We start from the raw sequence: 24,972 nt of genomic DNA on the forward strand, positions 1-24,972 counted from the left end.
AAATATGCACAGTGAATATCCTTAGGGGTAAAGCAAATATTGGAAACTTGAAGACAAACTATCACGAAGAACCACAGAACCAATTGCTTGGGTTTAACAATAAGTGACAAAACACAGGAATGAACTAAAGAACAACAACAACAAAAAAAAAAAATGGCAAAGGATCTAGTATTTCAAAAGCCACCTAGAGTTGATGTAGATATGGAAAACAACATAAAACAAAATGTTAACATCCATAGAAGACAAAAATCGTGTTCAACACCTACCTGGGTTCCAGGAGAGGGGAAGAATTAAATGAAGAAAATACTTGAAATAAAGACTGGCTGTTACCTACAATTAAAAAGAAAATATATGAATGATCAGATTGATGGGTTGCAGAGGTTAAAAAAAAAGTTAAATAAACAAGGGAAAAATATACCATAATCAGAAATCTAAAACATTTTTTAAAAAGTCAAATGTAGCCGAAACTGGTTTGGCTCAGTGGATAGAGTGTCAGCCTGCGGACTGAAAGTTCCCAGGTTTGATTTCAGTCGAGGGCATGTACCTTGGTTGCGGGCACATCCCCAGTGGGGGGTGTGCAAGAGGCAGCTGATCGATGATTCTCTCTCATCGATGTTTCTAACTCTCTATCCCTCTCTCTTCCTCTCTGTAAAAAATCAATAAAATATATATTTAAAAATAAAGTCAAATGTAGAATAAAATAGTAGGTCAAACACAAAGAAACAAACTTGAGACTGATGAAATTTAACAGAAATGCTATCTTATAGAAATCAAGGGACATGCTTTTAAAACAATTAAAACTATTTAAAAATACTTTAAACTTAAGTAAAACATCTTGTAATATGAAGTCTTTTAAAATTCATGAAATATTCTCTCTAATTGCCTTCTTGAACTCTGTCAGGGAGATTTTAAGAAGGGAGAGGACCCAAAAAGAATGAATGAAATATGGAAGGTAAAGTGAATTAACATCTTAGGAAAGTATATTATCCAAAATGCATATTGTATTAACATAAAGTTTTTTCTTTTCCTTATCCCTCCTTTACCACTTCCTGTATAGAACCCTTTTCAGTGTGACTTCGCAGTTTCACCCAACAGCCTTCCCTGCCTCCCTCCCCCCACCTTTGAGTTGGGCCAGCTTTATTGCTTTACCTAATAGAACTCTGCAGAAGTGGCAGTAGCCTCTTTCCAAGCCTGGGCTCACCCCGCCCAGCACTTGCATTCTTGGAACCCTGACACCAGCATTGACTCCCCCACCTGTTGTCGCCTGACCTCATATTTTCTTTATGTACTCTATCGCCTTCACAAATGGAAGGCTCCAGACCCTTAAAGAGTTTGTCCACCATAGTTTATCACCTGCCAGGGTTTATTCTCAACCACTTTTCAGTCTCAAATTTTATGCAGAACTTTTTAGACTCTTGGAATGAAAAGGAAACACAAAGGTCATGCCCCTGTCTAAACTTCCAGTAGCTCCTCTTCATCCAAGGAACACACGCAGTCAACACGCCAGTCTTTTCGGATGCATCACAATGCTTCTCAGGTCAGACGGAAGTTCCTGTCCAGATGCTTTCTTTACTTCCTCTCAATCTATCCTTTTTTTTTTTTTTTTCCCGGAAGCATACACAGAGTTTTGTTATTTTAAAAAAATGCATGTTTTTATTGTTTTCAGAGAGGAAAGGAGAGGGAGAGATAAAAACATCAATGATGAAAGATAATCATTGATCAGCTGCCTCCTGCACACCCCACTCTGAGGATCAAGCCCTTAGCTTAGGCATGTGCCCTTGACTGGGAATGCAACCATGACCTCTGGTTTCCTGGGTCAACACTCAACCACTGAGCCATGCTGGCCAGGTGACACAGGTTTTTAAAAACACTTTTGTTTACCTTTTTCCCCTAATAAAATGTGTGTAAATCCATTGGGTGTTTTGTAAACACTGTTTAGTGTGAAATGGCCAAACACTTACAGAAAAGACAAAGCAATTGTCTTTTTTTGAGGTGATTTAAGAAAATAATAGGTCATTTGTTTGAAAATGTCCAATCTTCTCATAATTTGATGTTGGTATGAATTCTATGTACAATAATAGAAAGGAGGTATGAGTTTTCTTAGGTAACAATAATGAAAGATAGCTGTTGGTTCACACATCCAAACTCCAGGACGAAAAAGGATAAAACCAACAAGCTTCCACCTGTCACTGTTTCCTTTTAGTCAAAAAATAATTTATTTGCTCAGAAACAGCAACCAACAACCTACTAGGGCTAAGATTGGCCCAGAGCTGCTGTATGTAGGACGCTGAAGGCAGACAGTGGTGATGGAGTGGGCATATGTGGAGAGCAAGCTCGCTATTTCCTGTAGAGTTCTCCTTGGGGTCCATACAGGGCATCAGAGTGTTCCTATCACTTTGCAGTGAGCTAATAAAAGTCTACCTTTCGGATGTCATTTTCCAAAACATGCTGAACCACCCTAATGCACTCCAGTGGGCGTTTCATTACCATCTGTAACTGCCTTAAAGCAAACAGAATCCAACCCGGGAAAAAATCATTGTTATTTATGTATTTACCAAAAATCTATGCTGCCATCCGGAAATGGAAGTTACTAGGAAAGTAACCCTGACATGTGAAGGTATGACAGCTCTGAGAATTTCCACAGGGAAAGAGTCGTTTTGAATTAATATAGATTGAAAATCTTTATACACCTTGAGCTTTTTATTTTTAAGCCTGGGCACTTTAAGTATTTGAGTCTAAATTGATTTGTTAGTCCAGAGTGTTTCCTGCAGAAAATCCAGAGAAAGTTACCGATATTTAAACATTAATCTTCACAGGAACAAACAGTACATTTTTCAACATTACAGCTAGAAGAAAAAAAAAAAAAAAAGAAAGAAAGAAAAGTGAGGTACAATGAAGCCCCATTGAATGAGAGCACCATTGTTATAAAAGCAGTGTGCTATTTCAGCAGCAGAACCACACTGTGATACAAAAACATAAAAATAACATGTACAGCCCTGGCCAGGGGGATTGGAGGGATCAGAGGGTCCATCACCATCCAGTACACTAACATGTTGTGTGTTTGATCCCTGGTTGGGGCACATATGGGAGGCAACTGGTCAATGTTTCTCTTTCACATTGATATATATCTATCTCTTTTTCCCTTTCTTTCTCTAAAAAAAAATCAATTAAAAAATAATAGCATTCACAGACCATGAGGCAAACTTCACATATTAGTTTCTAATTTTTTGACAATTTTATTATTTTTCAAAATAACTTATTTAGATACAATTTAAATAATAAACTGATGACTAGCATGATAAAAATGTAGGACTGGTGGCTTCAGACATTTCAATTTGAATAAAGAGTTTAGAGGATAAAAACATTTAGACTTCACCTCATAGTAATTAATAATATGCTTAATATTACCTTCTTAGGTATAAAACTCGTATAATTTAAGATTGTAGCAAAATATGGACTATCTTATGCCTTTAATTATATTAACTTTTGAAAAACATATCTTTATTGTTGAAAGTATTATAGATGTCCCTCCCCCCCCCCATTGACCCCTCGACCCCGCTCCTGTCCCCTCCCCAGGCCTTCCCCACACTATTGTCTGTCTATGGGTTATACATGTCCTATATAATAAAAGGCTAATAATATGTAAATTGTCCCCTCACCTGGGAGTTTGACCAGGAGTTCAATTGGAAGTTTGACCAGGGGGTTGGGTCAGCAGGCCAACTAAAACAGCCCCTTCCCTTGGCCAAATCCACTCCCCCCTTCCCTACTTCAGGGGCAGGCCATCTGGACTCCAAGCATGCGTGAATTCGTGCACCAGGCCTCTAGTATTAATATAACTTCATTGGTTAGTCACTTTCCTCTTTGAAATATCCATATATAGTCTTATAAACAGAAAACTAAAAAATTGTTTGAAATTATATCGGGCAATGTATAGTGGCAGACACCTACATTATTGAAAATAGCATTTTTAAAAGATAATAAAGGACGCACATTTTTTGTAAGAATTATAATTGTGAAAGCTAACATTTCACACCCTTTAACCATCACTATTGCATTTAACTGAACTACTACATTATATACCCAGCAGGGTTTATTGCCCTATGTATGTTTATTACTTTTAATAAATGTTTATTGTGCTCTTGACTCAATAGCAGTGTAAACGTGCTTTTGGAAAATGAGGATGAAGAACGAAATATTGTTGATGTCTATATCTTTGGCATTTAGATAAGACATTGACTCTTGTTATTAAATAAACCCCACTAAGTTGGTGAAAGTAGATTACATATAGGGTGGGGGCTCCCACTGATCATTGAAACTTGGTATAGGACTTGATCTTTTATACCTTTTGCAAGAAAACAACAAACATCTATGTTTTAAGGCCCAAGAATGGTTTTATTTCATTGATTCAACTCTGTGGTGCAGTTTTATAACAGAGTGAAGTTATCTTTAATTTAGATCCCCATTTCGGTATCTTTAGGCCCATCTTCCTTAGAAGGCCTATATTGTGGGGCAGCTGTAATTAGTGATAGCACAGTAGAATATTATTTTAAAGATCAATTCATTACTAGAGAATGTTAGCATGAATGTTAGTAATAGAGTGAAATATATCATGTAACATGCCAGATTCATGTACCATCATGTTTAATTCATCCTGTTAATGAAGAGGACAATGTTAAGTTAATCTTGAGCCAGTCTCCTCACCTAATCACAGATTAAGTTCTCTTAAAGAGCAACATCACTTTCAATCAGTTTATCTGATAGCAGTTTAACATAGAAAAAACACCATCTCAATATCAAAAAGCACATGCATTTTGCTACTTTGATTTCCTGTTAGTAATTACAGAGTCAGTTAAATTGATCACTCTGGCATTCATTCTACCAAGATATCCCAAGAGTGCTCTGAAAATTCTCATTCATGAAATTCTACGACGTCTCACACACTGATAAAAATGTTGTCTTGATTGGGATGTACTGCTAAAAGACAGTTAGCATTTTGTGAGCTTTTAAAAAGCAATAGTCTGCCTCTTTATTGATGCTGTAAATTGACCCATTAATTGTTCTCAGAATAATTAGGTGACAGACGAGGTAATTATTATCACACATGCTGTGATATGTATGTGTGGTTGCACCAACCACAGCCTTTTTCATCAATAAATCACTGAATGAAAATGCCACATTATTAAGTATTCCTTCTTTATTTAGTTAAGTATAGTTTACAGAAAGGGGAAGTTACCTTAATTTATATATAGATTAAATTTGTTGAGGTAAGAAACAAATTTTGTGTGTTTGGCAGAAAGTGGTTATATTACAACTCTTCTTTCCCCTCCTCCCCCCACAGGCTAACATAATAATAATATTTAAAATATTTTTGTAAAACTGGAATATTTAACTCTATATATTTTTAATTTTTTATCTCCTTCCTCATAAATTTCATACATTTTCTCAAAACACATTTTAAGTCAGAAATATCACCTCTAAGTAAAATAATCATATATCCATATTTTAAACAAGGTTAATTGTCACATAAATTTTCTGAACTATACTTTGATCTTTTTGATATGTTTGTAGCATATGGACTTGTTCTTAAACACAGTTACAAATCATTGCATCACTGTAATTTTTAAAGTATCCTTGAATTTTTATTAATATCATGATAAAATACCTACCTAAATATTTCTAGGACACCAAACACATAGAAACAGCGATTTCCTGCAGAAACATTTATCCCCTGCTTATTTCATAAAGCAATCTTGAAGCTAGAAAAGAGAGCAATGAGGCTCAATTTGTGCCTCATTCAATGTGGAGGCATTTATGAGTTGGGACAAAGAGGACCACCAAGCCTTACATGTCCCTGTGAAACTAACCGATGATGTGTGCTTCTTTTTGCTTTGCTCCCATCTTATAGCAAAACTGCATGCTCTTCTCCATGTTATTTCTGATTGGCTGGCAGATCACTCCTGGTGACCCTGCTAAGCAGAGGGCACACGTGCCTAATGGACGGGGAGAGTCTGGAAGGCTGAGTAAGTGGAAGCAGTGGTGGGTGCTCAGGTAGCATTTCCCGCCTTCTCTTTTACTTTCCCGCCAATGTTTACATTGCCTCATGAATGGACTCACCCAAAAGTGGGCCAGGTGCTTCTGGATGGGCGCTGCAAATGAACTCAGCTTGCAGTGGGTCTGGGTAGCTTCTTTGTTAATCAAGAATACTTAAGCATAACTCACCATTGTATCCTTTTTAAAAAAAATGTATTTTTATTGATTTCTAAGAGGAAGAGAGAAGGAGAGAGAAACATCATTGATGAGAGAGAATGATTGATTGGCTGCCTCCTGCACGCCCCACACTGGGGATCGAGCCCACAACCCAGGCACATGCCCTGACTGGGAGCCGAACCAGTGACCTCTTGGTTCATAGGTCAACACTAAACCACTGAGCCACACACCGGCTGGGCATCACTGTATCCTTAATGGAAAAGAATACCAATTATTCTATTGATATACTATTATTCTTTTAATTTCTTAGGAAAATGTCTCCAAATTGAAGAAAACTGTCCTTCTCTGTCATTCCACACCTGGTGCTTTCTTTACAAAGGAGTCAGGGCGGCATCAGGTGTTAGCACAGAGGGCAAGTCAAGTGCCTGGAGCCTGTGCATGTCCGGGGCTATGGCGTCTTCACACCCATCCTGATCCTCCTTCCCCTGCTCTGTCTCTCGGGGCAGCTGGTCCTGGGTGCAGGTTAGTGCACCCTGGTTCATCCCGCCACCCCTGTCAGGGGAACCAGACCCTCAATTCCAGGAGCATCATGTCCCCCTTCATACAAAACTCTGGGTAAGAGAGTAGCTTCCCACTTTTGCTAATCTCAGTGTGGTCTCAGCTTTCCTGTGACCTGTGAAACCACTTCCCTGCCTTCCATGTTCCCTCTCTGCGCAACATAAAGCTGTGTCTGTTTTTGTGGCTACACACTGATGGAGACCAAAGCCCCTGGAGGAAAAATGCAGATAATGATGTGGAAAAGCAGTGGGAGAGAGTCAGAGGTGTCAAACTGTAAAGCAAGTCAATTCTTATTTTAAAATAGTGGTTATGTCTTATAGTTTCTCTATGATTATGTAAGTCTTAATTTATGTGCCATTTAAATAAAATGAATGCCAAAAAAAGGAGATATATGTACTAATATATGTAATACTTTAAACAATAAAATAAATTAAATAAAATGAATACAATTTATCTTAGAAGAGAAAGATATAGAACGCATCAATGTTTCTGGGATCTCAATTCAGTTGATCATTGCTATCACTGCATATAAAACAGCAATGCTAATGGTAGCCATGACAATAGGCAGTTAATGCATCCCCATCTGGAAGTTGCAGAAGTTCAATAATAACAATGGCAATAAAATGATGCGTGGCCCAAACTGTCATTCCCCTACCTAAATCTGTTTCTAATTCAGCTTCTAATTAAAGCTAATTATTTCAATTTTCCCTCAGTACGAATGCATTTATACAAATATTATTCATTCATAAATATCTACTGTCACCCCAAACAGCACAGAAGAGCTATCTACCACTTAAAAAGCATTGTATTAATTCATACTTTACAAATTACCAAATATAAAATCTATTTTCTTATAAAGAATTATTTTCTGCCAGTCATATAATGATTTCTAAATGTAAACAAAATAGAACAGAATTTTAAAAATCCCTATATCTGTTTTCTTTCAAAGACATCATTATTTACAATATATAGATTTCTTAAATGGTAGCCTATGAAAGAATTCATGAGGCAGTCAGCTGATGTACTTGATAAGATTTTAGATTCCTGGTCCTTATCTTATTATCCTACATAATCCTATATAATAAAAGTCTAATATGCTAAGTGTCCCATTGTCCTTTCAACCAATCAAAGCATAAATGCTAGTGATATGCTAGGGATACTCAACCACTCACTATGACATACACTGACCACCAGGGGATAGGTGATCTGACCAGTAGGTTAGCTTGCTGCTGGGGTCTGGCCAACTGGGACTGAGCAAAATGGGCCGGACATGCCCTGGAACCCTCACTGCATTCCTCCCTGGTTGGCCAATCTCCCATGTCCCTCCCTACCCCCGATTGTGTATCAGTGGTGTTTCTAGGCCTGGCCTGTACCCTCTCACAATGCAGGACCTTTGGAGAAATGTCAGAGACCCAGTTTCGGCCTGATCCCACAGGCCAGGCCAAGGGACTTCACTGGTGCACAAATTCATGCACCAGGCCTCTAGTATCTAATAAACCAGTTCCTTTTGGGGCCTTCCAAATATAGTCAACTGTTGAACAATGCAGGTTTGAACTACACTGGTCCACTTTTAATGAATATAATCACCCTTCATATCCATGGTTTTCACACCCTTGGTTTCAACCAACTGCAATTGCAAACAGTATCTTCACATCTAATGGTCTCCCAGGGCCGGGTTCCCATAGCGGATTCCAAACCACAGGTAGAAAATAGTCTTCTCCATCTGAGTTTGGTTGAGTTTACACCTAGCACCCTGGTTGTCCAAGGGTTAGCCGTGCGCATGTGTAAGTTCTTCCAGACATTTGCATCATGCACCTGGAAGTTTGAGAGCCACCATTGTAAAGAATGAAATTAATTTATGCAGTTCCAGCTATAGATCATTTCATAACACAGGCTATAAAATGTTTGGAAAACAACAATACAGATTTAATGTCATATAAGTGAATAGTAAAGGTGAAGGACTTACAGATATAACTAATGCTTTGTATTGAAATATAAAACCCTTCTGACAGGGCTCCCAGCCTATCAAGTCAGACCAAACATTTTAAAGATGAACAATAAAGTGTAAATGCAGGACACAGGACTGATGCACACTCATCCTCAAAGGAAACACACTATGTGAATGTGCATTTAATGAGTTGCAATGAGCAATAATCAGAGGGAAGATTCCAACATAATGGTCACATTAACAAATGCAGTTAAGCATTTAGTGCTGATTTTCTTTAGTGCTACATGAGGATTATACAAAACACGTTTTAACAGAAATAGCATCTGTGCTATGTCAGCTTTCAGTTTTAAACAACTCCTGGCTAATGACCAACCCATTGGTGTTGAAAGTCTGAGTTTGACCATTTGGCCATGGACTCCCCACTAGGGGATCTGGATGGAGCAAAGCAAAATCTTAAAACAGATGTAAATTAGATACAGTTTGCAGCTGAAACTAAGGTTCTGCGTATGTGCTGATAGATTTCAAAATAAAGTATTATCCCACAGCCCTCTTGTGCGGGCATCATCTCTGTTGCTCTATCCTTCTACTGTCATGTTAAACTCAAGGAGCATGGAGCGAGTTGCAGTCACTTTAATGAACCACTGTTATTTCAAATAGCCACTCATTTCCAAGGGATGTTTTAGTGTGTCTGTGAGATTCTTTTCTTCCCTCATCTTGGATTACTCATGAATGTTACCTCCTCGATGGTGGCTTGTCTAAGATGCAGCCCATCAGCAAAATTATTGTATTTTATCATTTTCCTTGGAGCACTCAAAATATTTTCAGCAACATAACATTTTAAGCATCATTTAGCACTCAATTATGATAAGTTTCTTTGCAGTTGATAAAAGATAGGTACTTTTATTTTCCTTTCTGTTTCATGGTGCTTAAAGATAGTGAAGAATCCCCATTTGATTATGTCACACAAAGTAATGCTTAATGACACACAAAGGTAGTCTCTAACTGTGATAATTAAATACTTAGGTTTAGCATTGAAACTGAAAAGTAAGATGCATGTACTTGGAGAAATGAAGAATAAGATGAGCATCACAGAATGTGCATATCATGATAAGTCTTCTTATTTTTACAAGCTATCCTGGTAAAAATGAAATCAAAATAGTGCTTTAATTTATGTGAATAAAATGCATTTGTGAAATATGATACTATATTTACAGATAGTTTTGTAAATATGTATACATATATTAGTTTGGAGAAATTATATATCCAATAACTGAGTTAAGTTGATTTGGAACTTAGATAATAAATGTAATTTTATGTTAAAAGCATGACAAAAAGCATAATCCTATTGATTTTTTAAAAGAAAGGCAAATAAGTTATGTGTCAATATTTTTAAATGGATAGAAAAATATATGATCATACTACATTGAGTTGGCCAGTAAAACAACATTGTTTTTGTCAGTCTGGAGAATGCTCCTAATGCAACAAGCATGTGTGAGCAGATAGAGAGTTTTAGAATTTATGTAAATAACAGTCCATGAGATTTGTAGCCTATTAATGTTATGCAGATGATTCTGGTACAAAAGAAGACATATGTAATTTACTTCATTCTAAAATTCATACTAAATTTCATACTAAAATTCATACTAAAATTGATATCACACATACACATACACACACACACACACACACACACACACACGCATGCACATGATGACCTGACAATTTTATTATAAATAATTGGAACATTCTTGTTTATGAAAAATATTTCAGTATCACTACCTGATTTTGACTAAAGGAATTTAATGTTATTGTATTTTCTTAAGTTGTTGAGCTTTTTGAAAGCTCAACATATATAAATATTTTTATAGTTCTACAGTGTCTAAACTATTGTAACCATGGAATATATAATTTAGTGGGTGGTTCAATATAAGGGTTGGGTGCAAGGCATTCCATACTGTGACTCAGGGTACCTGGTTTCTCTCATTTTTCTAGAAGCAGGATTTAGAGTTTCCTGTTTCTAGTCAGGCCATAGCCAAAGACAGTGCAAAAGGTCCATCCTCTTTACAGCTTTGGCTTTGAAGAGATGAATGCTAATTTGCATATTTTCAATTAGTAATAACTAGGTACACACCTCTTCCTGAGAACTAAAAGTTCTGGAAAATGTATTTCTAGGATGGGCATACGTATCCCAGCAATGATTACATACACCTGAAGGAAAACATGACTCCTTGAGTACTGTTAGCACTCTTTCTCAATTCCTAATAACAGGAGCTTAGCAGAGCATGGGAACCTTCACATCAAAATGAAAGTATAAGCATAGGAAATCCAATGTATTAGAATTATTCAGTGTATCACAAATAAATTGATGAGAAAGCAATAGTTGTAGGAAGAATTTGAATAACATTCAAATACATATAAACATATATTCCATATAAATATTTATATACTAGAGTACCAGCATGCAATATTGCATGATACCCAGACCTGCAGTGCTGGTGGGCAGGAGATGGGACCCAGAGTCAAGGCCCCTCCCACCCATGCATGCCTAACGTTCCCACCCACCCGCACACGCTTTGCCTTGCAAGCAGCTTCCAGTGACCAGTCTTTGGTTGTTTCTCCATCATAGCATCACGGCCACAGGCCTTCTATGATATAGCTATATACTCAGATATGTTTTACCTAGCATACTTTCTTATCCATGTTCATAAGACATTTATTTTAACATATTTCTAAAAGCAATATTTTTAGGTTATTCTGATTAATAGCATTCTTACATAACAATGAAATTAAACTGGAACAATACCTAACATTCATTTTTTTCTCTGTGATATATATATATTCATAAAAACCTTAGAACAAACAAAAATATACCCATTTCACCAAAATGTGAAGTGAAGCCAAAGTGAATGACTTTCCTATAAGTGATAAAGCCATACTTGAATTCAACCTGTTGCCACAATCTTTACCCACAGTGCTATATTGTCTAACCTACCAATGATGTTAAGTTAAAACAGAAATTGTAAAACCACAATTGGGATTTTAAATGATTTTTACGCATACCCACAGTTTTCAGATAGCGGTAAATTAATATTGCACAAATGATTTTTCCTTTTCAACCCAAATGATGCAATAAATGTCTGAGACAGATATAAGATCATAAAAAGGGTAGTAAAGTCCTGATAGAATCATACCTCTCTTCAAACTACTGTTAATGAAGCCAAGATACAGGGAGAAGTCCAGGATATTGAGATTGGTTCCCAGGTTCTTTCTTTCCTATCGGATGCATCAGGCCCAGGTTGAGATGTGCCATCAACCTCATTGACATAGAGGAGCCCTTCAGGTGTGAACCTTCTGTTTTATATTCTGACATTTACAAAATGAGTGTGACATTTTCCAGGGGACCAGTCACCAGAAAGCATGGGTTCCAGCAGTTCACAGATTAGCATGCTCCTGCTGGTGAGTTTTGGGAGAAGGGCCGGATGATCTGCCATTAGTATGTTTATAAGGAGACAAGTCTGGACTTCAGAATCCACTGTTTTCCAGAAGCACCACTCCCAAACCTCTGGATAAAAGGAGGGAATGAAATCATTAACTGAAATGTTAACCATTGATGCATTCAAATGTCAGTTCTGAATACACGGTATTTAATGTGTGTGTGTTTTTATTGATTTTTAGAGATAGAGGAAGGGAGAGGGAGGAGAGAGAAACATCAAGCAGCTGTCTCCTGCATGGCCCCTACTGGGGGGTCAAGCCTGAAACCCAGCATGTGCTCTAACTAGGCATCTAACGGGTGACCTCTTGGTTCATAGGACCATGACGCTCAACCACTCAACCAACTGAGCCACACTGTCCAGGACTGAATACATGGCATTTAATAAATATGCTTGACTCATTATGAAATTTTAAAAATGTTGAGATGGCATAAATATCTTTCTAATATCATTATTCTAATTTAGATTCTCACATTTAAAATCTGTTATTTAACCACATTTTAGAAGCCTACATTAATAAGAAGACCTCCCACCAAGTATTCTGTCTTATATATTACTAGAGGCTCAGTGCACAAAATTCATGCACTGGGGGTCCCTCAGCACACCCTGTACCCTCTTGCAGTCTGGGAGCCCATGGGAATGGGCCTAAGCCATCAGTCAGACATCTTTAGTACCACCACAGAGGTGGAAGAGGCTCCTACCACCACCGCTGTGCTCACCAGGAGTGAGCCCAGCTGCACTCCTCCTGTGGGAGCACACTGACCTCCAGGTGGCAGCTCCTATGTTGAGCATCTTCCCCTTGGTGGTCAGTGCACGTCATAGCGACTGGCTATTTAGCTGTTTGATTGATTTGGATATTAGCCTTTTATTACATAGGATAATTCAATCTCACTGCATTTGTACAACTCTTCTGCTGTTCAAAACTTCAAGAGAGCCATGAAGTGACTTTAAAAAAAAGAACACTATTGAACACAATAAAAAAAAAATGAAGCATGTGACTATTTCAACAGAACACCTGGCATTTAGTATTTTGTACTCTTATTAAATATAAAGTAATTGTTTGTGTAAGCCAAAATGATAAGTAGGCCTAAAAATAATCATCTCCAATATCCAATTTACTTTTCATATCTTATTTATTTTTATTCCTTAGAGATAGTGATCAGAATTGTTTTGCTACACAAGATATCTAAATTATGATAATTATACTACAATGTAGATAATATATAAGCTTGTATCATATTAAGATTATTTATATTATTTCTAATGAATTTTTTCTTTTGTATTGCTCTTAAGTATTCTGCTGGTGCATTTTTAATATTTTTTCCATTTACAAGGAACTAATATTGATAAAGCTCCAGTTAATGAAATGATATTTTTGCCAAATGACTTCCAGTTACTTAGTACATATGTACTAAATATTATAGTATAATATTTTCCTATAGATTGCAATCTTTTCTACCCTTTTAAGTTTCTTTTAGTGGAATATAAATAAGTGTCTCAGAATAATAATTTGCTATTTTCTACTCATGATACTATTCAAAGGTCTCAAGTCATTCCCAAATGATTTCCTATATTCATGATACCTTTGCAAAGTGCATAAAGGATCTAAGGGTAAAGGATCAAAAATAGCACCTAACTATTTTATTATTTTGCATATGAAAAAGAAAAAGAAATACACTGAATAGAAATCAAAAGCACATTTTTTGACCCTCATAGCTACTCTTTTATTATTTTTGGAGAGTAGGGAACAAAATAGCATTAAAGTTCAAAAATTAAGCTTTCATTTTGTTCTCATAATGGAAGGTAGGTGCACCATCACTTGAATTGTTATTTTTGAAGGTGAGCAAAACTTTCCAACAATTCAGTTTTTCATTATTTCTATTGATAGGAATTGTTATTTTATAATATACTGCTAAGTTCAACTAAATATTGTTTTTCATAGTATTTAGGCATATTTTTTAAAAATTGAAATAAACTGTAAAACCTTATAGTTCAGCCCAGCCAGCATAGCTCAGTGGTTTAGCATTAACCTATGAACCAGGAGGTCACAGTTCAATTCTTGGCCAGGGCACATGCCCAGGTTTTAGCTCAATCTTCAGTGTGGGAAGTAGAGGAGGCAGCCAATCAATGATACTCTCTCATCATTGATGTTTCTATCTCTCTCCCCATCTCCCTTCTCTCTAAAATCAATAAAAATATATTGAAAGAATAAAATTGTATAGTTTACAAAGTCTTCAAATTAGTGTAGTTTTGCTTTGTACCGTATGTATAAGAGGATGTATGAGATGACGCCAGGTAAATACTCTTCTGAAAGGAAGTCATGTGTTGACTTCATGTGCACTGAAGTGGATCATTAATTGGATGTGCAGCTACTGAACTGCACTAGGGTTTACAGACATCATACTGAACTACTTCATGACCTTGAACTGCTCTAAGTCATGCCAATGATATATGTATATATAAAATACATGCATGCATACATACTCATAAACACATATACATACATACTAGTTCAGGCAATAGTTTTATTGACTTGTTCTTTTAACAACAAAAAACAATGTTTACTCCAATTTTTCTCTTATACCATCCAACCATCCTGTTGCCAGGGGAACGATCAAATCTCTCTGAAATGTCAAGTCTGCTCTCCAAACCCCCAAACACTTCAATTTTAAAACTCACTACTGCATCTAAAGGGCCTGGCTAGATGGAAGTTTCATGGAAACAAAAGGTTGTGTTTGCTCAGTAAGGAGTCAGCTGTCAGAAACGTGGAGGCTGCCTCAACTCCAAACACCTACTGGTTCTTGGCATCACTACTGCCGCTCTACTTGAGGCTATAAATACCAATTTCCTGTCCTCCACACCCTGTGGTGCTGCCATATGTTCTTATACTCAGAGAAGGCCAAAGCCACCAAAGCCCAGCTATTGTTTATTAACACCCAAATGGCAGAGAGGAGATGAACCAGCAGTCACGGTGCAACAACACCTTTGATTGCAGGACAATCTGCTGGTTAGTGCAGCTTTTTTTTTTTTTTCAGATATCATTTATTATTGTAAACAAGTTTCAGGCCTTTAGCAGTATAGCAGCGCTGTTGGTTGCCTACTCAACTCCAAATTCCCTCCTCTTTCGTTTTAATGAAATCACAGACTTTTATAGGTTGGCCAGCATTGAGTATTTCCAGCTCAGAGGCTCAAGTCCATCCTGGTGATCTCATTCCCTTTGCTAATGACAGCATTAGCCATTCCAATGAATTAGGTGAAAGAGGACCCTTATTGGGTACTTCTGGAAAAGGCTTCCAGACTCCTAAAAAGAGCCCCACACAAGAAGGTACAGTCTCTTTTCCTTCAGTTAATGCTGCTGTGTCAACAAATAATGCCCAGCACTGTTGGGGGTGCAACAGGAGAGGCTAGCCTGGCAGGAGAACCATATCCTGGAATCATGCTAAGTGTCTACCCATCAAAGGAATCAGCCTCTCCCCCAACCCCAATGTCTTCTTAAGAAAGATAATTATACATTTTCCTTAAATGATAAAAGAGGTAGTAGGGAAGTTTCTGTTGTTGGATTTGCTTGTTGGTTCTTGGCTAACTTATTCTTGTCTCTCCTTCTTGCCTCTTGTCTAATAGGGAGATGAAAAAATTTATCATGTTCCCCATATGCCCTGGTCTGTGAAACCCTTCTTTCATGAAGGCTATAAGGTCGTATACAATCAGAAAATTTTAAATTTTACTCCTAAGGTCTAATTCCACAATCCATTGACTATGGCACCTATCAGGCTTGTTATATATACCTGATCCTATATAATAAAAGCTCGGTGACCATAATGGCATAATGACCAGAAAGACAGCTCAACCAGTTGCTTTGTTGCTTTGAGGTGCATTGACCACTTCTTGGTCCCTCCCCTCCTGGCTCTTAGGCTCCAATCACTGGATGGTGAGCGGGGAACTGGGGTGGGTGGTGGTGGGCAGGACTGGGGATTGGAAAGAGGAACAGGTAGGTGGCAGTGGTGTGGGACTGGGGACTGGCAAGTGGGTGGAATATGGCCCTGATCATAATCTAGGGCTAGGGATCCTACCCATGCACAATTTCATGCACTGGGCCACTAGTCTTATATAAAAGTTGAGTGCAAAGAAACATTAAAACCAGTTATAATAAGATTTCAAGAGGCTGCTCCTTGGTAAAAATGATCAAGGTACTTAATTTCCTTGCCATATTTGAACAATTAGAAATCTGACAGAAATCAGAGACAAAGCTCCCATGCACATTCATTCATAGCCATTACTCTGTTAGGAGTGGAATCTGTGCTATTGCCATTGATTGCTGGTGTTCCTGGATCCTGAATAGAACAGACAACTCACTTTGTCTAGAAGACTCAGAATTGGTGGAGGCCAAAGCTCAATTTAATTCCCAAAGAATATAATTGTTATTCTTTGGTTATAGAATCCTTTTTCAGAAGAGCCACCATTCACTTCCCCATTACACTTCCAACAAAAACAAAACTCCCATAGATATGTGTTTATTTGTTCATGTATTTATTGTGGCAGAAAAGTCTGACATTTCTTTGTACAAAAAGTCATTTTCTGAGTGTGTTGGGTTAGAGGATAGGAGTGTAAACTTTAGGATATTTTTCACATTTTTCTTTGAAGCTTATTTATTTTTTTTACAACTTGTTTATCTTCTTAATTAATTTCTATCTGAAACTCTATCTGAAGATTCAGCTCTTTCTTCAAACCCAGATAGTTTCCTTCTATTTTTATTTAGCATTTTAAACTGTCACTTCTTTTTCATTCTATTTTTTTATTATATATAGATAGATATACTAGGAATATTCTTCACTTATACAAGTTTCAGAGTTTTTTGAGTCCCAGGCAAGCTTGTCCTAAGCTTGTTCTTCAGTTTTCTGCACTAATCAGTCTACTGTTTACTGCTCCAATCAAGGATTTGCATTTACCAATCAACTTTTGCATTTACATGCAATTACTCTTTATCTTAAGTTGATTTTGCTCCACAACTGTGCTCTCTATTTTTATGGATGCAGCATCTTTTACATATTTTAGGAAATATAACATTTTCTATATATGCATACTTAAGGAAGAAAAAGAATGAGAGATCAAGATAATAAGAGATTGATTTTCTGAAATTGAAATATTTACCTAGGATCTGCAATATCTTTGGTATATACTTTTAAATGTTTTTATTGATTTTTTTAGAGAAAGGTGGAGGGTGAGGGATAGAGATATTGATAAGAGAGAAACACCAATCAGCTCCTACCTACAGCCCCCTACTGGGATCGAGCCTGTGACTTCTTGGTTCATGGGAGTGCCACTCAATCACTGAGCAACACTGGCTGGGCTTTTTGATATTTTTAATAGTCCTTTTGTGCTCTTTTACTGTTTGCTCACTTGCTTAGTTCAGTTTCTTGTTCTTGGAGGATGCTAAAATGTCTGGGTGATATTTAACAAATCTATTCAATGAATACTAATGGAATACTTTTTCTGGGCCTAAACCCTTCTAGACTCCATATATGATAATCAATGACAAAAGGTTTTATGTTTTGAGTCTTACATGATAGAGCAGCACTTTTCAATAGAACTTCCTGCTATGATAGAAACAGTCTGTTAGTCCATCATGGTAGCAACTAGTAATACTTGGATATTAAAGCAAAAGAGTCTTAAATTTCTACTCTATGTGGATAATGTAAACAAGGATTTATATTTTAATTTTCATTTAATATGTATTTAAATTTAAATAGCCACAAGCAGTTAATGTCTATGCATCGGAACTTCCATGTATGTAGGGCAAGAGATAGATAATAGAGAGAAAAAAAGCAAAAAGACATTTTCAGATAAGGAGTTCTGAGAGTAATACAAAACAGTGAAACTTGGTAGGCAACGATTGGGATAGAAGGCACTGGCTTTTGATTGTGTAATAAGAAAGGCCTCTCCGAAAGTCACAAAGTGAATTAATACCTAATATGAAGGAGCCACCCACGCAAAAAAAAAAAAAAAAAAAAAAAAAGTCCTATAAAAATGTTCAAGGAGAGGAAAAAGCAAGAACAAAGGCCTGAGGTAAAAGCAAGCTTGGAGGGATTCAAGGACAGAAAGGACAATCTGGCTCATTATAGATGAACTCATATACAACAAGCTCCTTACGACATACCTGTCTAATGCATGACTGTGGGACAAATATGCTCACACCTACCTTTTATTATAATCATGTCCAAGAATGTGCTTCTAGTAAATGCACTAGACTGGACAACTATAGAGCCTCACCTTAAGCAAGTTTGCTATATGATTATATAAGTAATTGCTGAATTTCACCTGTTCATGCAGGTGATCTTTTATAAGGGCAATACTGAAATACAAATGTTACTAGAGGCCTGGTGGTGGCAGTCAGACATCCCTCAAGGGGACTTTAGTGCTGCCATAGATGCAGGGGAGGCTCCTGCCTCTGCCCCTGCACTCTCCAGCTGTGAGCTCCACAGGGGGAGAGCACTGACCACCAGGGGGCAGTGGTCTTTCTCAGGTTAGGTCAATTTGCATATTAGCTTTTTATTATATAGGATTTTTCTCAGGTGCTAAGTTGTATAATTCTAGTAATGATGGACTCATTTTTACTAAGTGCAGAGCAACTTCACATTATTCATCCTTCTTCCAGTATTGTTGATATATGTGCTCTACTTATAGCTCTAATTTCTCTTATAATTTTTATGTGTCATTTAAAGGAGCATCTTTTAATTTTAAGTACTTGAGAGATTTTTTCCAGGTAACTTTATTATTGATATGAAATTTAATTCCTTCATGATCAGAAAAAACATTCTCTATAATTAAAATCCTTTTTGAAATATATTGAGGCTTATTTTATGGCCCAGAACAGTGGTCGGCAAACTCATTAGTCAATGGAGCCAAATATCAACAGTGCAAAGATTGACATTTCTTTTGAGAGCCAAATTTTTTAAACTTAAACATCTTCTAATGCCACATCTTCAGAATAGACTCGCCCAGGCCAAGGTATTTTGTAGAAGAGCCACACTCAAGGGGCCAAAGAGCCGCATATGGCTCACAAGCCACAGTATGCGGACTACTGGCCCAGAACATGGTTCATCTTTGTGGTGGTTCCACATATGCTTGAAAACGATATCAATTGGCATATATTATACACTATAAGTGTACTACATATCAGCAAGGTCAAGCTGATACTTACTGTGCTTCACTCTCTCAATGATTTTTACATCTACTTGTTCTACCAATTACTGAGAGGAGTGCTTAATACTCAAACAGGATCTGTGGATTTATCCTTTTTTCCTTTCAGTTCTATCAGGTTTTCCTCCATGCCCTTTGAACTCTGTTATTAGGTTCACACACATTGAGGACTGTCTTCTTGTCAATCCCTTTTTCTTTGTGAAATGTCCTTCGTCATCCCTATTAATAATATTCCATGCTTGGGGAGAGGGGTACTTTCTCTGATATTAAATAGGTCAATCCCAGCTTTCTTTTGAATAGGATTGAATTTAATATTTTTGTATTCCTTTAATTCAGTTTTGTCATGTTATAAAATTCCAACTTTTGTGTTGAAGATATGATTGAGTATTGCACTTTTTACCTATAGAGATGATTTTTATCTTTTCGTTTGCATGTTTGTATAATCTGATTTAGTATAACTATTGCATGGCTAGGTTTACATTTACAGGTGTGCTATTTGTTTTCTACTGGTTCAGTGTATTTTTTGTTTCTTCTTCCATCTTTCTTTACTTATTTTGAATTTGGTGTTTTTTTTTTTTAATGAATCAAATTCACAATCACTGTTGCCTTTTTAAGTATTTTTTTCAATGTTTGCTCTAGGTTTTACAATACACATCTTTAACATTTTATAGTCTATTCACAACGTCATGGATAGTGTTAGAAACACACCATATACTTACATTTTCCCTTCCAAGTATTTCATAATCATTTTCATCCATTTTATTGTATGAAATACAACCTACATTTTATTGTTATTCACTCAATTGCATTTTTAAAAAGAGATTTAAAAATAAAGTATATCTATTATACTTACCCACACATTTTTATTTTTTATTTTATATTTATGGAGCTCTTTATTTCTTCTTTCTCTGGCTATTTTTAAGATGGCATTTTATGTAATTTTGTTAGCAATTTAATTACAACATGCCTTGATGTGGTTTTTGTTATGTTTAGGTTTATTTGACCTTCTCATATCTGTGGTATATGGATTTCAACTTATTTAGAAACTTCCTGACCATTATTCTTTAAATAATTTCCTCTTTTCTCTCCCTTTTCAAATAGTTTAGTTACATGTATACTGTACTGCGTGATATTCTACTGGTCATTAAAATATTTTCATTTCTATTCATTTTTTTTCTTGTCATCTTCATTTTATATAAATTCTATTGTTATCTCCATAGGCTCACTGGTCTTTTCTTCTGCAGTGTCTAATCTTTTAATATCATATAATATATTTTTCATTTCAGATATTATCCTTTTATCTCTAACAGCTCCATTTGGACTTGTCAATGTCTTCGATGTCTCTCCTAATCATGTGTATAGTTTCCTTTCTATTTTTTTGGATTCTATTTATGAGATTATGTCTACTCATTCCAGCATCCTCATCATTTCTGGGTTATTTCTACTTATTGTTATTATTTTTATTCCTGACCACAAGTCATGTTTTCCTACCTCTTTCCATGTTGATAATTTTTTTATTGGATTCCAGATATTGGAATTTTTCATTGTTGGTTGCAGGTATTTGTGACATTCCTTTAATAAATACTGTATTTTATTATCATACATAATTCAGGGACTTACAGATGTATTTAATCTCTTGAAACTTGCTTTTACAATTGGTTTGTTTTTGTTTTAATGCTGGTTCCAGAGCAGCTTTTATTCTGGGTCTTACTGACCTCCTTTCTGAAGGAATTGGATTATTACATTCCAGGAATTGGATTATTCCCAGCCTTTCTTGTCAATGGTGCTGACAACTGCTCATCCTACTTCTTCCTGGTCATTCTCTGTGCAGGCAGGAGGGTTTTCTCGCTCACATGTTCATGTTATTTTATGGCCCAGACAGCATCTTCAGACCTGCCTTTCCCCACCCCCCCACCTCCCAGGAGATTTCTAGAGCTCCTGCACTGTGCGGCAGCTTTTGATTACTTTTCCATGCAAATTCTCTGCATCCCTCAATTTGGATGTTTCTCAACTGTAGGTATCTGTTTCACTTCTCCCTCAAACCACCTCCAGGCAATAAGTTGGGATTGAACAAAGTAGTGTCTGCTGTATTTGTTTTTCTTTTCTTGGGTGTCATTCTTTTGTAATGGCTGTTTTGTATCTAAAGTTGGCTAGTCATTATTGTATACTATATATATTTTTTTAGTTTGCTGTTTGTTTATGAGCAGGGGTATTATTTCCCATAGCAGTTCACTGTTCTTTGTTAGGAAGAGGGGGTTATTTCTAATTCATCAATTTCTAAAAAGCGGTTTATTCAGACGTAAAGAAGGTTTGATTTAAACAAATTCATCTAACAAGCCAAATAAGGAAGACACATAAAATTAAACTTCATAAAAATATTTGAATAAAATTAAATATTGTGTCAGATTCTACCAGAGAGTGTTTCATCACTTTTATTTATAGTAAGCAAATATTTTTAATTAACACCTTTTCACTGTAACTTGCTTAAAGCCAACTTTTCATAATAAATGGATAACAGAGCCCATGTAGACAGTTTTCTTGATGCATTAGCTAGCCTGCTTATATTCTCTCAAAGCTATTTTTGTGCCCAGGAACATAAGGGAGATTGTAAATGTATGCATTTCTAGAAATTGCCCAGACTTATAATACTGGTCTTTATTTCTGGATGGCATACAATAAATTAATTTAGAAATGATCTTGAAAAACATACAGTGTAAATTGATATTGAAAATATTTTGTGTTATTTGTGTTTGTGTGCTCTTTAATCTAAGGCTCCTTAAGAACTCGCATTTTTCCATTTGCTCTCTACAGCTTTAAAAGCACCCGCTTTGCCCTAGCTGATTTTGCTCAATGGATAGATCATCAGCCTGTAGACAGAAGGGCCCCAGGTTTGATTCCAGTCAAGGGCATGTACCATGATTGCGGGCACATCCCCAGTAGGATATGTGCAGGAGGCAGCTGATCAATTTCTCTCTTTCATCGATGTTTCTAACTTTCTATCCCTCTCTCTTCCTCTCTGGAAAAAATCAATAAATATATTTAAAAAATATAAAAACACCTGTTTTTCTAAATAATGTGCCTTAGTCTGTTCGGATTGGGCAGCTTATAAACAAGAAACATTGATTTCACAGTCCTGGAGGCTGGGAAATAAGGACCATAGCACCTGCGAATTCAGCAGCCTTGGGTCCCTGAGGGCCCTCCACCCAGCAGGCTAGCTCTTCATCCTGTGCCTCATGTCCCAGGGGCTGTCTCTCTGTCTCTTTGCATATAGGCCCCCATCTCATTAACGAAGACCATGCCCTTGAGACCTAATCACCCCCAAAGGTTCTGCCTGCAAATGCTATCACATTGGGGGATGAGGATTTCCACATATGAACTTAGCAGGCCATGGGCAGGGAGCAATCAGACTTTAGCATCTCAGCAGCCTCTCAGAATTTAACTGGAAATTAGCTCCTTTGTTTATTGTTGTAAACAAAGCCTACAACCTGCTGATCCGATGTACATGTATTGCAAAGTGATCACCACACCAGCACCGGCCAATGCTCCATTCTGTCACTGCATTACCATTTCGTTTCGGTGGTGAGAATATGTAATATGTACTTTCTTAGAAAACTGCAAGTAAATTATATATCATCAGCTATTATCACCATGTTGAATATTAAATCCCCATAACTTGTTGAATGTTAAATCGCCATCATTTTGTAAATGTCAGTTTGTACCATTTGACTAACATCTCCCCACTTCATGCCCCCTCCCCAGCCCCGACAACCACCGCTAGACTCCCTGTGTCTATGATATGCCTTTTCCAAATTAAGAAAACAACAACATATCATTAATTGAAGTAATTTCCCATTTTCAGGTTTTTTTAAGTAATGAATGTCTTTAACATTTAAAAATATCCAGTGTCACAGAGCTGAGGACATGTGAGTGAAAGGAACCTATGGCATCTCAGCAGATACAAAAGCTCTGTCTCCTTGTTGACAAGAAAGAAGTTCTTGTCCGTTACATTGCTAGCCACGGGGCATTTATTTAATTTAATTTTTTTTTTTTACATATGTGTCCTTATTCCCCCATTACCCCCTACCCCCAACCAATGCCCCGACCACTGCTGTCTGTGTACATTGATTAGGCTTATATGCATGCACACAAGTCCCTTGGTTAATCTCTCCCCCTTACTCCCACAGACCCCCATCCTCCCTGAGGTTTGACCTTCTGATTGATGTCTCTCAGTCTCTGGATCTATTCTTGTTCATCAGTTTAAGCTGTTCATTATATTCTATAAATGAGTGAGATCATATGATATTTATCTTTCTCTGCCCGGCTTATTTCACTTAGCATAATGCTTTCCATCTCCATCCATGCTGCTGCAAATGGTAGTCATGGAGCATTTAAACATTGAACATTCTCTAAACATTTCTGAGAAACCAGGTTGCAAAACATTTCTTATAACATCGTCATTGTTGGCATTGTTTGCTTTACTCCCAAGAAAGAGGACAACAGGATCTCCTGCTTCTCAGCTCCCAAAGGAGTGTCCTTAGTGGCCTATGTCAGAAACACGCTGGGAAGGTGGGATATACACCCCAGCCCTGCAGCTAGCTCGGAGGATGTTCTCTGCTCTTATGCAGGACGGCTGTGTCCACCACCGTGTGTCCAAGGCATGTTTCCTACGCCTGGTGTCTCTCTCCTCTGCTGTGAGCAGTTGTGATGTTTGTGTTCATTCCTCCTAGTGATGAAGACACAGTAGAGCACCCTGGTGGTTTACAGACAACTGTCCTGGCCAGGGTTCAGGAGACAGGTGACCGCCCACAGCATCCTCTTCCTCAGGTGGGCTAAACAAATCCATTTTCAGTTCCACCATGTGCGGGGATGGAATTCCTTATTATGTCACCAGCGGCCCCCAAATTTCTGGGAAGGACACAAATACGCAATAACACCACAGCTTGTGGAGGGGAAAAACATCCTGTACGAGACCATCTCCCTCCTAACCTCTGTTAGGTAAATTCCGGGCAGGCCTGGCGTTGTGTGGAACAGGGAAGGTGACCTCTCCTTCAGCCTTCTCTAGGAGTGCCAGCAGGAAATCCCCAGTGAGAGGTGCATAGCAGGTTGGGTTCATCCTTGGTTGTGAGAAGTAAGATAAAGTGTGGAGTTTGCCATCTATTGATAGAAAGATCCATACATCAAAACCTGATCTATATTAGGTAGACTAATCACAGAGGAGAATTTTAGCCTTCCTGTAAATAATCATTTTGATCAATGTTGTCAGGGTTCAGACATTGAGGACTCAGACTATCCAAGACTTGGACAGACACATATTCGGAAGGATGGACATGGAAGAGGATGTCCTGGGAGAGGGAGTGAGAGTTCTGTGTTTTACAAGATGTTTCTAGATTCCAACTTGGAAGTCAAACCCGTGACTCTAATGAGCTGCATGCACCCTGGGAGCCCCACACGTGGTTTTGGCAACAAGGAAACCCTGGCCTCCAGGACCAGAGAGTGCTGAGGTGGCCCGTCCCCTCTTCCAAGCCCCCTTGCTTATGAAGGGGAAATGGAAGAGACAAAATGAAATGATGT

The sequence above is a fragment of the Pipistrellus hanaki genome (genome assembly GCF_964339955.1).
Source record: "Pipistrellus hanaki genome assembly, chromosome: 8".
Lineage (NCBI taxonomy): Eukaryota > Metazoa > Chordata > Mammalia > Chiroptera > Vespertilionidae > Pipistrellus > Pipistrellus hanaki.